General features: G+C 44.2%; 1 long non-coding RNA gene across 1 annotated transcript; it reads right to left on the bottom strand.

The window, feature by feature from the left end:
* Positions 1-1,087: 1,087 nt before the first annotated feature.
* LOC148775421 (uncharacterized) lies at positions 1,088-11,945 on the bottom strand. The gene is made up of 3 exons (XR_016039234.1): positions 11,133-11,945; positions 10,203-10,321; positions 1,088-5,300 (listed from the first exon to the last, which is right to left on the bottom strand). It is a non-coding gene; the product is annotated as an uncharacterized LOC148775421 (long non-coding RNA).
* Between the last annotated feature and the right edge of the window lie 749 nt (positions 11,946-12,694).

Here is a 12,694-nt window from a genome sequence, read left to right as displayed (position 1 = left end):
CTCCGTCGTCCCCTTCTCCTCCCGCCCCCAACCTTTCCCAGCATCAGAGTCTTTTCCAGTGAGTCAACTCGTCGCATGAGGTGGCCAAAGTATTGCAGTTTCAGTTTTAGCATCAGTCCCTCCAATGAACATCCAGGATTGATCTCCTTTAGAATGGACTGATTGGATCTCCTTGCAGTATAAGGGACTCTCAAGAGTCTTCTCCAACACCACAGTTCAAAAGCATCGATTCTTCGGCGATCAGCCTTCTTCACAGTCCAACTCTCACATCCATACATGACCACAGGAAAAACCATTGCCTTGACTAGACAGACCTTGGTTGGCAAAGTAATGTCTCTGCTTTTTAATATACTATCAAGGTTGGTCATAACCTTCCTTCCAAGGAGCAAGCGTCTTTTAATTTCATGGCTGCAACTTAGCAACTGAATAACAACATGCATTGATCATGGATGATCACTCCTTCATCTGTTGCAAATGGATAAAGAAGCCCAGAACTCAGTGCTGAGTAAATGGTGAGTTACGACACCATCACACTCCTAGCCCTGCAGGATCTGGCTACCCGCTCCTGCCCCCATCTCTAGCACAAACCATTGTCAGTCTGTCCTGGACTGCTTTGAATTCTTCCTTCCTCCCTATCGCTCTCCATGGAAGGAAATGTGGTCAAAACCAGCTTCCACACACTGGAGGGCAGGCCGTCTGCTCCATCTGCCCAGACCCAGCAAACCTAGCTCCTAGGTCACTCGGTGTCTTGTCACTTTCTCTGGAAACACCAGGGTGTCTGTCTTCTTTTCCAGTGTTTGTACCTAACAAATCCTGTCTTTTCTTGGACTTGCACTGTGAGGATTTCATCCAGAGTACATCTGTGTTCATTCTGTCAGTAAAATTGTATTTTAAGAAGTTCCCAAATTTTTTAAAGAACATGGGTCCCCTGGGTACTAACCAGCAGGCTGAGGCTGGAGATACAAAGGGAAATAAGATGAGACCCTTCAGTGTGCAGTCTTCCCTGCCTGGCAAGGGGAAACAGACATCTTCATGGACAATTGAAATGAAGTGAGTCCTGTGACTGCAAACAAGTGTCCAGGGAGTGCTGTCTGGGAAGGTGGTGTCATCCTGGGGGATCCCAACCCCACTGATGCCCACGAGCTGGTTCACTTCACACAGAGATGAAGGTCAAAAACCCCCTCCTTTCCCCCATCTTCTGTGGAGCCTGGGCCTTGGGCCAGGTAAGCTTGACCTTGAGGAGAAGGCTTGGGAGGAGGACTGGGAGAGAATGACTCATCCCCTTCTCCTGCACAAAAAAAGGCTTTTCCAGGTGAAGAAGGGTCAGAGCAGACCCTTTAACTCCAGCAGCATTTCTTCAATCACAGCCCTGTTTCCCTGGACTAAAGAACCCAGGAGCCAGGCCTGGAATGATCCCACCAGACAGGGACATGGTCCCCTCAGGCCCCCTGTAGACCCCCACCTGCATTTCCTCTGCACCTCTGTGAACAGGGGTTGCACAGAGAAGCCCTGCTCAGATCGTCATTTCCAGCTCCCTGATCAGAAGGCAGCATGCGAGCCATCAGGAAAGGTGGAGAAGGTCATAAAGCTACCATCTACATGAGGCCACTCACGCAAGGAAAGAAGAACGTGCATGCTCAGGGACAGAGTCATATGACCGCTTGCTATATCTTATCTCCTAAAATTTCTAACAGTTCCCATTGTTGCCCAGAGAGAAGAGATCAAGAGCCTGTAACACCACCTGTAATCCCTGCTCCCAGCCATCCACCCTGACCAACTCCTGAAGAACAGACAGAGGCAAAGTTTGGAGGCACGGGGAGGGGGCTATGTGGTTCTAAAGTTAGAAGTCAGATGGGGGAGCAAACACTCCCCAGTGACAAAGGATTAGAACTTCATGGTCAGACTTATTGTTGATCAGTCACTCAGTCAGGTCTAACTGTTTGTGACCCAACGAACTGCAGCAAGCCAGGCTCTTCTGTCTTCCACTGTCTCTCAGAGTTTGCTCAGTTTCATGTCTGTTGAGTCAGTGATGCCATCCAACCATCTCATCCTCTGTCACCCTCTTCTCCTCCTGCCGTCAGCCTTTCCCAGCATCAGGGTCTTTTCCAGTGAGTTGGATCTTTGCCACAGGTGGCCAAAGTAATGGAGGTTCAGCATCAGTCCTTCCAATGAATATTCAGGACTGATTTCCTTTAGAATTGACTGGTTTGATCTCCTTGCAGTCCAAGGAAATCTCAATCGTCTTCTCCAACACCACAGTTCAAAAGCATCAAATAAAAGTCAGAGTTCATCTTTAATACATGCATTTGGTGTCAAACTCATACACACCACGATGTTCACAGCTGACCTTAGAACTGAGTTGGGAGAGAAAGTGATTCAGGGAAATGCCCAGGGTGATCCTCCCCAGTCTTCTGAGCTGGTCAGGATGACATTGTTCTAGATTTGAAACAACTTATTTGAGGTCCTGAGAGATGCACAGGCTCACATTCACATGGGGGTGTTTCTCCCTCCCTCCATCGAGAAACTGTGGACCCAGCACTGTCTGTGCAAGATTTCCCCAGCTAGTGGAAGGCATGTGATGTAAACATGTCCACAAGAGAAGAACGATCTTTTCCTGGCAATCTGTGTGCACTGCTGAAAAATGCCTGTCTGTGATCAAATTATTAATGCTTCTACATCAAACCAAAGTTCCTTGCTCATACCCCGGGGTGAATATTGGATGCCATTTTTTTTCTGCTTGGCATTTTGATAGAATTGTGCAATAACGTCCAAACGAGTCCGTGTTTACATAGGTCAGGTGACAAGCGGAATGTGTGGAATTACGGCATTTAGGAAGGAATATTAGAAACATCAAAAGCATAATGAAAGCTATATATTGAAACATAATTTTTCTTCTGCAGTTTTATGTGTCATTGACAAAAAGGCAGGCAGGAGAAATGACTGCAATGGTGGAAGCGACTCTAGACTCCACTCTGTAAAAACCTTCGTGGACAAAGTTAACGATGAACCAAGAAATGACCAGAGAACCAGGTAAAGGAAAGCATAATTACAAAGCTATTGTAACTAATGCTGTAGAAATCATTTCTCAGCGTGTGAAAGGTTAATATACACACTCCTGTAAGACGGTACATCAGACTACAATTTTAAATCAAGTTGACCTCTCAAAGACTAACTAAGTACCAATCTGAACAAAAAAAATTACAGTCCCTGTGCTCTGGCCGGATTCTTTGGTCCTGGACTGTATACCATCAAAGGGCATGACCTCACATTCCTTAGGAGACTGGCTTTCTGGACCACATAGGTTTTAAGACAGGTGGAGAGAAAGACTGGATCTGGAGTGATCTACCTCCAGCTCTGGTTTTCGTAAGTCACTGGGACTCCTGTTTGATCTCTGGATGTGAGGGTAAGTGACATCATTCCGCAAATATGGGAGCAATTCTTAAACTGAGACTGCAACGCGTCAAATGATCTGAGGGACCAATTGGGTCGACAGGAAGCCTAAGATGCCGAAGAATATCTACAAGAGATGAGCTTTTAAACTGTTGTTTGAAATGACTTGACTCACACCCCCATCACTAACGAGCTGTGCTTGGCCATATCCCTGACCTCTTCTCACCAAGCACACGTTCCCTGAAGAAAGCACCTCACAGGACTTTAAATACTAAACGAGAAGAGAGATCTATCTTGTTGTTTTTCTCCCCCTTTTTTTCCTGCTTTTGCCAAAGAGAATTAGTCTCACTATTATAAGGAAATTATCCCATTATCTGATCTTAGCCAAAGCTGAAGCCTCTGAGGCTATAAAGCTCTCCTAACAATGTCCACTTCCAAGATATGTGGTCACTGAATCACGCCCATCTCCACACCATAGAGGATGGGTATCCCCACTTTGCTGTTTGTCCTAGTAAAGTTATCATTTACTAAGCTCAAGTTATCAGTGAAAGCTGAATCAGAGGCTGGAGCCCATTTATCCACTGCTAAGAAATCCAGGAGAAAAATATTTGCTGAGAAGGTTTATTAATTATTTTAAAGTAGCAGAAATCCACGCCCTGCCTTTTTAGTACTCAGAAGTTAACTGAGGACTAGGTCCAAAGGCCTCTGCAGCAATGTGATCGTTCAGACTTTTAAGTCTTTGTTTCTGCTTCTGTTTTGTTATGAACAATAGAAGACAGGAATCAGGGAAAATAAGCAAAGAAGGGACTTTCCATCAAAAGGGTTTTTAGAAAAGACTCAGAGTGCCCCTTTTCCCCCATGTTTATTGTGTGCTCAGTCATTTCAATCGTGTGACTCTTTGCAACCCTATGGACTGTAGCCCGCCAGGCTCCTCTGTCCATGGGATTCTCCAGGCAAGAATACTGGAGTGGGCTGCCGTGCCCTCCTCCAGGGATCTTCCCGACTCACGGGTCAAAACCATGTCTCCTGTGTCTCCTGCACGACAAGCAAATTCGTTACCACTGAGCTACCAGGAGACACCTAATAGCCCCTGCCTTTCGAAAACACTAATGAGAAACTTCCTGGAAGGCCCCAGTGGTTTGCTGGGCTTGTTGAATACACTAGAGATTATGACGGTGGTACAATGCACAGATCCCTAAATTCACAGAAAGGGTTCCACTGAAAGTTTAAAAGTTCCATGTTATGGACAAGAATACAAACTGCCAACATAAAAGTCAAGATCACTTCATGGCAAATAGATAGGGAGAAAGTGACAGATTTTATTTTCTTGGGCTCCAAAATCACTGCAGATAGTGACGGTAGCCATGAAATTAAAAGACACTAGCTCCTTGGAAGAAAAGCTATGACAAACTTAGACAGTGTATTAAAAAGCAGAGACATCACTTGGCTGACAAAGGTCTATCTAGTCAAAGTTATGGTTTTTCCAGAAGTCAAGAATGAATGTGAGAGTTGGACTATAAAGAAAGCTGAGTGCTGAATACCTGGTGCTTTCTAATTGCGATGCTAGAGAAGACTCTTGAGAGTCCCTTGGACTACAAGGAGATCAAACCAGTCCATCCTAAAGGAAATCAGCCCTGGATATTCATTGGAAGGACTGATGCTGAAACTGATGCTTCAATACTTTGGCCACCTGATGTAAAGAACCAACTCATTGGAAAAGACCCTGATGCTAGGAAACACTGAGGGCAGGAGGAGAAGGGGATGACAGAGGATGAGATGGTTGGATGGCATCATCGACTCAATGGACATGAGTTTGAGCAAGCTCTGGGAAGTAGTGAAGGACAGAGCAGCCTGGTATGTTGCAGTCTATGGGGTCGCAAAGAGCCGGACATGACTGAGTGAGAGGACAACTGGAAAAGAGAAAACAAAACAGATTATAAATGTTACAAAGCTGAGGAACACCACAAACTTCACAAGTTCCAGAAGAATCCACTATGTTTGACTTATTAATGACCTACGACTCTAACATCACTCTATCAGATTTTTTTTTTACTTATCTCTTCTCGAATTGCCTCTCCATGGCAGTAATTTTATAGCATAATTTCCTGGAGATGGTAGGAAGACAATCTTGTCTTCCCTCTAGCAAGAGTCATCAAAACTAGTTGTTGCTGTTGCTGATTTCTAAACAGCCTAAGCTTAGAAAAATTCTTTTCAGTTTCACAACTCCTAATTAATAATGTCAGGTAAATAATTTACATTTCTTGTCAAATTCTGGAGAAACTCTATCAACATCTTTAACCTATAATCTGCAAAAAGTTCAGGGCATGTTATGTTTTCATACAGAATAATTAATTGTAAACAATACTCACTGCTTCTATTAGCAACTTACCTCTTCCTTTTAGTGAATGACGGCTTCCAGTCTGACTCGAAAAAATTTTATACACCTTACTTCTCAACTTGAGAATGATTTCTGTCGACGTTACTGCTTATTACTGATTGTTCTTGGTTCATCTTCTGCTGATTGTTGTCTGAATTTTCCCTCTCAGTTTTTTTTGTAAATAAGTTTAAAGATATCCTTTAAATAATGTGTTGTGCTGTGCTCATTCAGTTGTATCTGAATCTTTGTGGCCCCGTAGACTGTAGCCTACCTGGCTCCTTTCCATGGGATTCTCCAGGCAAGAATACTGGAGGAGGTTACTGTGCTTTCCTCCAGGGGATCGTCCCAACCCAGGGATTAAAACCCATGTCTCTTGCATCTGCTTTACCACTAGCGCCACTTGGGAAGATCAACCTTTAAATAAAGGTACTCTTCAAATTCAGAAGTCTGGAATTTCCAATTTGATTGAAACGTGCTAAAATGGCATCTCAAGTGACTCTGAAAATCGCATCAGTTCAGTTCAGTTCAGTCGCTCAGTCATGTCCGACTCTTTGCGACCCCATGAATCACAGCACACCAGGCCTCCCTGTCCATCACCAACTCCCGGAGGTCACTCAAACTCATGTCCATCGAGTCAGTGATGCCATCCAGCCATCTCATTCTCTGTCATCCCCTTCTCCTCCCGCCCCCAATCCCTCCCAGCATCAGAGTCTTTTCCAGTGAGTCAACTCATTGCATGAGGTGGCCAAAGTATTGGAATTTCAGCTTTAGCATCAGTCCTTCCAATGAATACCCAGGACTGATCTCCTTTAGAATGGACTGGTTGGATCTCCTTGCAGTATAAGGGACTCTCAAGAGTCTTCTCCAACACCACAGTTCAAAAGCATCAATTCTTTGGCGATCAGCTTTCTTCACAGTCCAACTCTCACATCCATACATGACCACGGGAAAAACCATAGCCTTGACTAGACAGACCTTGGTTGGCAAAGTAATGTCTCTGCTTTTTAATATACTATCTAGGTTGGTCACAACTTTCCTTCCAAGGAGTAAGCGTCTTTTAATTTCATGGCTGCAATCAGCCTCTGCAGTGATTTTGGAGCCCAAAAAAATAAAGTCTGACACTGTTTCCACTGTTTCCCCATCTATTTCCCATGAAGTGATGGGACCAGATGCCATGATCTTTGTTTTCTGAATGTTGAGTTTCAAGCCAACCTTTTCACTCTCCTCTTTCACTTTCATCAAGAGGCCTTTGAGTTCCTCTTCACTTTCTGCCATAAGGGTGGTGTCATCTGAGGTTATTGATATTTCTCCCGGCAATCTTGATTCCAGCTTGTGCTTCTTCCAGCCCAGCGTTCCTCATGATGTACTCTGCATATAAGTTAAATAAGCAAGGTGACAATATACAACCTTGACGTATTCCTTTTCCTATTTGGAACCAGTCTGTTGTTCCATGTCCAGTTCTAACTGTTGCTTCCTGACCTGCATACAGGTTTCTCAAGAGGTAGGTCAGGTGGTCTGGTATTCCCATCTCTTTCAGAATGTTCCACAGTGATTATTGTGATCCACACAGTCAAAGGCTTTGACATAGTCAATGAAGCAGAAATAGATGTTTTTCTGGAACTCTCTTGCTTTCTCCATGATCCAGCGGATGTTGGCAGTTTGATCTCTGGTACCTCTGCCTTTGCTAAAACCTGCTTGAACATCTGGAAGTTCACAGTTCACATATTGCTGAAGCCTGGCTTAGAGAATTTTGAGCATGACTTTACTAGCATGTGAGATGAGTGCAATTGTGCAGTAGTTTGAGCCTTCTTTGGCATTGCCTTTCTTTGGGATTGGAATGAAGACTGACCTTTTCCAGTCCTGTGGCCACTGCTGAGTTTTCCAAATTTGCTGGCATATTGAATGCAGCACTTTCACAGCATCATCTTTCAGGATTTGAAATAGCTCAACTGGAATTCCATCACCTCCACTAGCTTTGTTCGTAGTGATGATTTCTAAGGCCCACTTGACTTCACATTCCAAGATGTCTGGCTCTAGGTGAGTGATCATGCCATCGTGATTATCTTGGTCGTGAAGATCTTTTTTGTACAGTTCTTCTGTGTATTCTTGCCACCTCTTCTTAATATCTTCTGCTTCTGTTAGGTCCATACCATTTCTGTCCTTTATCGAGCCCATCTTTGCATGAAATGTTCCCTTGGTATCTCTAATATTCCCCACCTAACTTCCCCTCAGGCAGGTCTCAGACATTCCTGCAGCATCTGAAGCAGCAGAGACGCAGCCTGGAGAGCCGGGGCAGGGAGGGGGAGGGTCAGCACCTAAACCCATGCAGTGACACCCCTTCTGGAAACAGTCACGATACCCACCCCCGTGAGCTCACGTGGGACCGGAAGCCTCTTCAGCTTCGTAGAAAGTCCACCTGGGCACAGGTCACCTCTCACAAAACACAGGAAAGTTTAAATTGCAACAATGGACTCTGCTGCCGAGGGATGAAGAAGACTAGAGAAACACCACCAGGGTCTCATTAACATTCCAGACCCTCGGAACACCTTTTAAAACCTATAGCTAATCCAGCAAACTGTCACGCAGTCATCAGAATAGGATTTTGCATAGCGTCTCAGCACTTTTGAAAGTGTCTTGCCTCCAACATTTTCCAAAGGTGCATTACCGATGGTTTAAAGCAAATACATATATTTCACTGGTTCCCTGATTCACCCAGTTTTTCATCCTTTGTGCCTTCCTCTGGGTCAGGCACTAGATTCCAGCAGATGGAAACAAAGCAGGACAGGCTCCTTGAGGGGTCAGGCTCCAGCCAGGCTGACAGGAAGGGCCACATGGACAGCACTCAGTCAGAGTAAGTGACTGGAGAACCAAGGGCAGCAAAGTCATGTGGACCGGAGGCCTGGAGGGGGCAGACAGGGGTGGGGTTGGTAACAGCCTCGGGCCAGCTAGTCAAGAGGTCAAAATTAAGGTATCTGAGCCAGTGCTAGCAAAGTAAGACAAAGGTCATCGAAGAATGCCATGCATGGGGAAGAAGCAGACAATATCTGGGAATCTTAGAGGAGGACTGATCGCATTCAGTTAGCCTTCGTTAAAATACACGTGTATTGGGTAACTTGCCCCAGGTCACTTTTTTGATACGTTGGGTCAACTCTGGAGCCAGATACACTTAATCTGTGAGAATCATTGCAGTTCACTATCAACTTGGCCACTAGGCTAACCTTTCTACCTGGGGGATGGGTGAGCAAAGCCACTCACTGTCTCTTACTCGGTTAGGCCCAAAAGTAGGGAAAACAGCAGAGAGAAAGAGAATGAATGACATGGAGACAAGAAGTGAGATAAAACACACAATGAAGATATGGGTCACAGTGCAGATGGAGGGGTTAGTGCTGAGAGGGTTGAACAACAGCTGACAAGCAGCCCCTGGCTACTGTCCCAGGCCATTTCATTTCATGTCCACTCGTCTTTAGAAGTCGGTGGCAGCAGCCAGTTCTGTCACTTATATTTCCGTTTTAGAATTTTTTGTCCTAACTGACAACTCTGAGAATAATTTCAATGGTGAACAAGAGTCAACAGACCATTTTTTCTTTTAACAAATATACTGTTTTTGTCTAATTCTCTGCCATTGTAACCAGTCACCACTAGTGAACATCTTCGCATTTAGTCTAGATCTACAGCTCAGTCTTCCCTATGACTTCAAATCATTTTATGGTCATTCCTTATGCAATCTGAACTTTTAGGGATGACAACTTTGTGACTCAGTTGGTAAAGAATCCACCAGCAATGCGGGAGACCTGCATTTGATCCCTGGGTTGCGAAGATCCCCTGGAGAAGGGAAAAGCTACCCACTCCAGTATTCTGGCCTGGAGAATGCCATGGACTGTATAGTCCATGGGGTCGCAAAGAGTCAGACAGGACTGAGTGACTTTCACTTTCACTTCAACCCTGAAAGCCAGTGGGTGAAGGCTGGAGACTGGGCTCTCAGCCCTTTAAAGGAGACAGTCAGACAAAGTAAGGGGTTGATCCCTGAGGCGAAAATACTTTCAGATGCTGAGAGCTCAATTAGAAGAGACTGAATTAATCTCAATATTTTCAGGGCAAATAGGACCCTCACAAGAGCGTTATTTCTCTTAGAAAAATTGAGACAGAAGCCAAAAAGAGAGTTCAGATGGATGGCCTATTCTCTTCTGTAGGATACTTGGTAGGTATGGATTCAGTTTTCAGAAAGATATATGTAAGCACTGATGAAGCTACCCCATGTCTGTGATTCTGTTCAAAATCATTGTCCTGAAATGAATCAGGTCACACATGGGGAGAAGGGGAGCACACCAATCAATTTTCTCCTTCAATGCAAATGACTATTGCAAATTTTTTTTTTAATATTTGAAACTCATCCATATATGTATATATCCTATTCTAGAAAAATCTTTTTAAAAACCTTGAGAGACAGGACTTCCCTGGTGGTCCAGTGGTTAAGACTTCGCCTTCCACTGCAGGGGATGTGGGTTCAATCCCTGGTTTGGAAGCTTGGATTCCATGTGTCTTGTGGCCAAAAATCTGAAACATAAACAGAAACAATATCATAACAAATTCAATGAAAAATAGAAAATGGTCCACATTAAAAAAATTTTAAAAAAACCTCTTTAAAAAAGAAAAACAAAAAAAAACATTTACAAGATGGAAGAAGGGGTGCTGTAAATTGGAAGGTTGGAGCCCTGGACTGCCTCTGGGCTCTACCACTGACCAAACTCGTGGTCTCAGGTAAGCTCTTAGCCCCCTTGAGTCTCCCATCTATAAAGGATAGATGATAAAATGTCCCAATCTCAGAGCTGGCCTGAGATTCAAGACAGTTCATACACATGAAAAGTGCAGAAAAGTCCCATACTAAGTGTCACCTACTAGACCTTGACAGAATGACATCTGTGAACACAAGCCTCTGCCAGGTGAGAAGCAATACCACCTTGCTACTGGAAAGACAGAAATCCCACGTGATAATTCTGGGGTAAAGGAAGCGAATGTAATCTTACACTATCATAACATGCTACTAATAATGCACTATTAGCAGTCTGGATTATTACCAAAAGCCCCAAAGTTAAGATGTCAGGAATAAAATGCTATGTGGAGTAGAGAGTGTAAATCCAAATGCCTACACAGTCCAAAAAAATCACATAGAGAGAAACGGAGGCTGAGAGTAAGAAAAACAGACACGGAAGTACAATAACGATGGGCGGGAAGTACTTGGCCTCAGTGGGGGTCAACTGTAGGGAATGCTGGAGACTGTGGAAAAATGAGCAGAGCAGTTCCTCTAGAAAAAGGCAGTGATACTCATCTCTGGCCAGTTGTGGTATCAGAGGAAAGTGGCTCTTACCTGGCTAGGCTTCCATCATCTCCGGCAGAAGATGGGGATCCAGGTGGGTAAATAAAATCTTCCCATTTTTTTAATGTTTGCTCATATTCTTCCCCCTAAAAGCACCATGTAGGTCAAACTGGGACCCAGGAAATAGGTAACTTTGGGTCTCCTTGCCTATTTCACCCTTTGAAGGGAAAAGACAAGAGGCAGAGACGGGAGGGCTTGGAGGTTGAGTACGTCCTTGTTGATGTCAAGATTCACTAAAACTCACTATTTGGCTACTGTGGAATGTGGATGTTATCAAAGACGGCAGTCACAAGAAGAGTGAAAGCTGAGTCATGGCCAGGTCATTGGTGGGAAATGACCGCTGAGATCATCCGTCCTCAAGTGAAACTGACCTTTCTTATTTTTTTCCCTCCTGCCAAACATTCCTGAGGTCAGCGAAGGTGCCTGAAGATGAAATCAAAAGAGCCCCCTCTGGCCAGAGAGCCCTTGATAACAGGAGAGGTGGGGCTGGCAAATTCCCCGGGGGGGGGGACCAGGTGGTGGGGAGGTGAAACTCACCCCAGCCAGACCAGCTGAGCCCAGGAAAGGGTGCCTGGACCTTCAGAGCGGACTTCCCCGGAGAAACTAGAGACCAAATGGGCTTGACTCAGTGACGAAGTTTTGACAGCAACATTTTTATGGCATCTTAGATAACAAACAAAAAGGATAATGTGTACAAAAATAAACACCACCATGTTAGAGAGAGAAAGAAAAAAAAAAACCAGAAACAAAGACACCCTTTGATCCTGAAAAGAGATCCTTATAAGCCCGTTTGATGAGAATCTGTATTCCTCACACTAGAAGCCACCAAACAAGCCAGCAGTCCAGAGCTGAATGAAGTTACAGAAAATTGAATGCATCAACTTGTTTTATTTTAAAATTGAACATAGGACTGGGATTGTGTGTTGTATGTGCAATAGGGGTGGGAGAGGTGGTTCAATAATCAGAGCTGTTATTTCCAACTTTGTATTAGTTGCAGATTTTGGGGGGTGTTTTTGGTATCATGCTAAAAAAAATCCATTGTATATTTTAGCCTCCTTTTGATTCAATCAAAAATCCATTTTGATTGAATCAAAATAATTGAGTCATTTGAGATTACTAGTCAGCTGGTAATTTTCTTCTTACACAGTTTTAATGAGATCAGCTATGGATGTGGCAGTACAAAGGAAATTTGTATATTTACTTCTGATATCAAAAGAAACTCAGTATTTCAGATTCCAAATATAGATTGACAATTGCAAGAATTAATGGAAACATATAATTAAGGGAAATTTATGTCTATCTATGTTTTTTCTGGGCTCCCCTGGTGGCTCAGCAGTAAAGAATCCATCTGCCAAGGCAGGAAACTTGAGTTCAATCCCTGGGTCAAGAACAGCCCCTAGAGAAAGTGAAGTCACTCAGTCATGTCTGACTCTTTACGACCCCATGGACTGTAGCCTGCCCGGCTCCTCTGTCCATGGGATTTTCCAGGCAAGAGTACTGGAGTGGGTACCATTTCCTTCTCCAGGGGATCTTCCCAACACAAGGATCGAACC

This window comes from Moschus berezovskii, chromosome 15 (genome assembly GCF_049115385.1).
Source record: "Moschus berezovskii isolate FMDL1 chromosome 15, NW_MosBer_1.0, whole genome shotgun sequence".
Lineage (NCBI taxonomy): Eukaryota > Metazoa > Chordata > Mammalia > Artiodactyla > Moschidae > Moschus > Moschus berezovskii.
The sequence above is the reverse complement of the archived record's forward strand: the minus strand, read 5'-3'. Positions and strand labels throughout refer to the sequence as shown.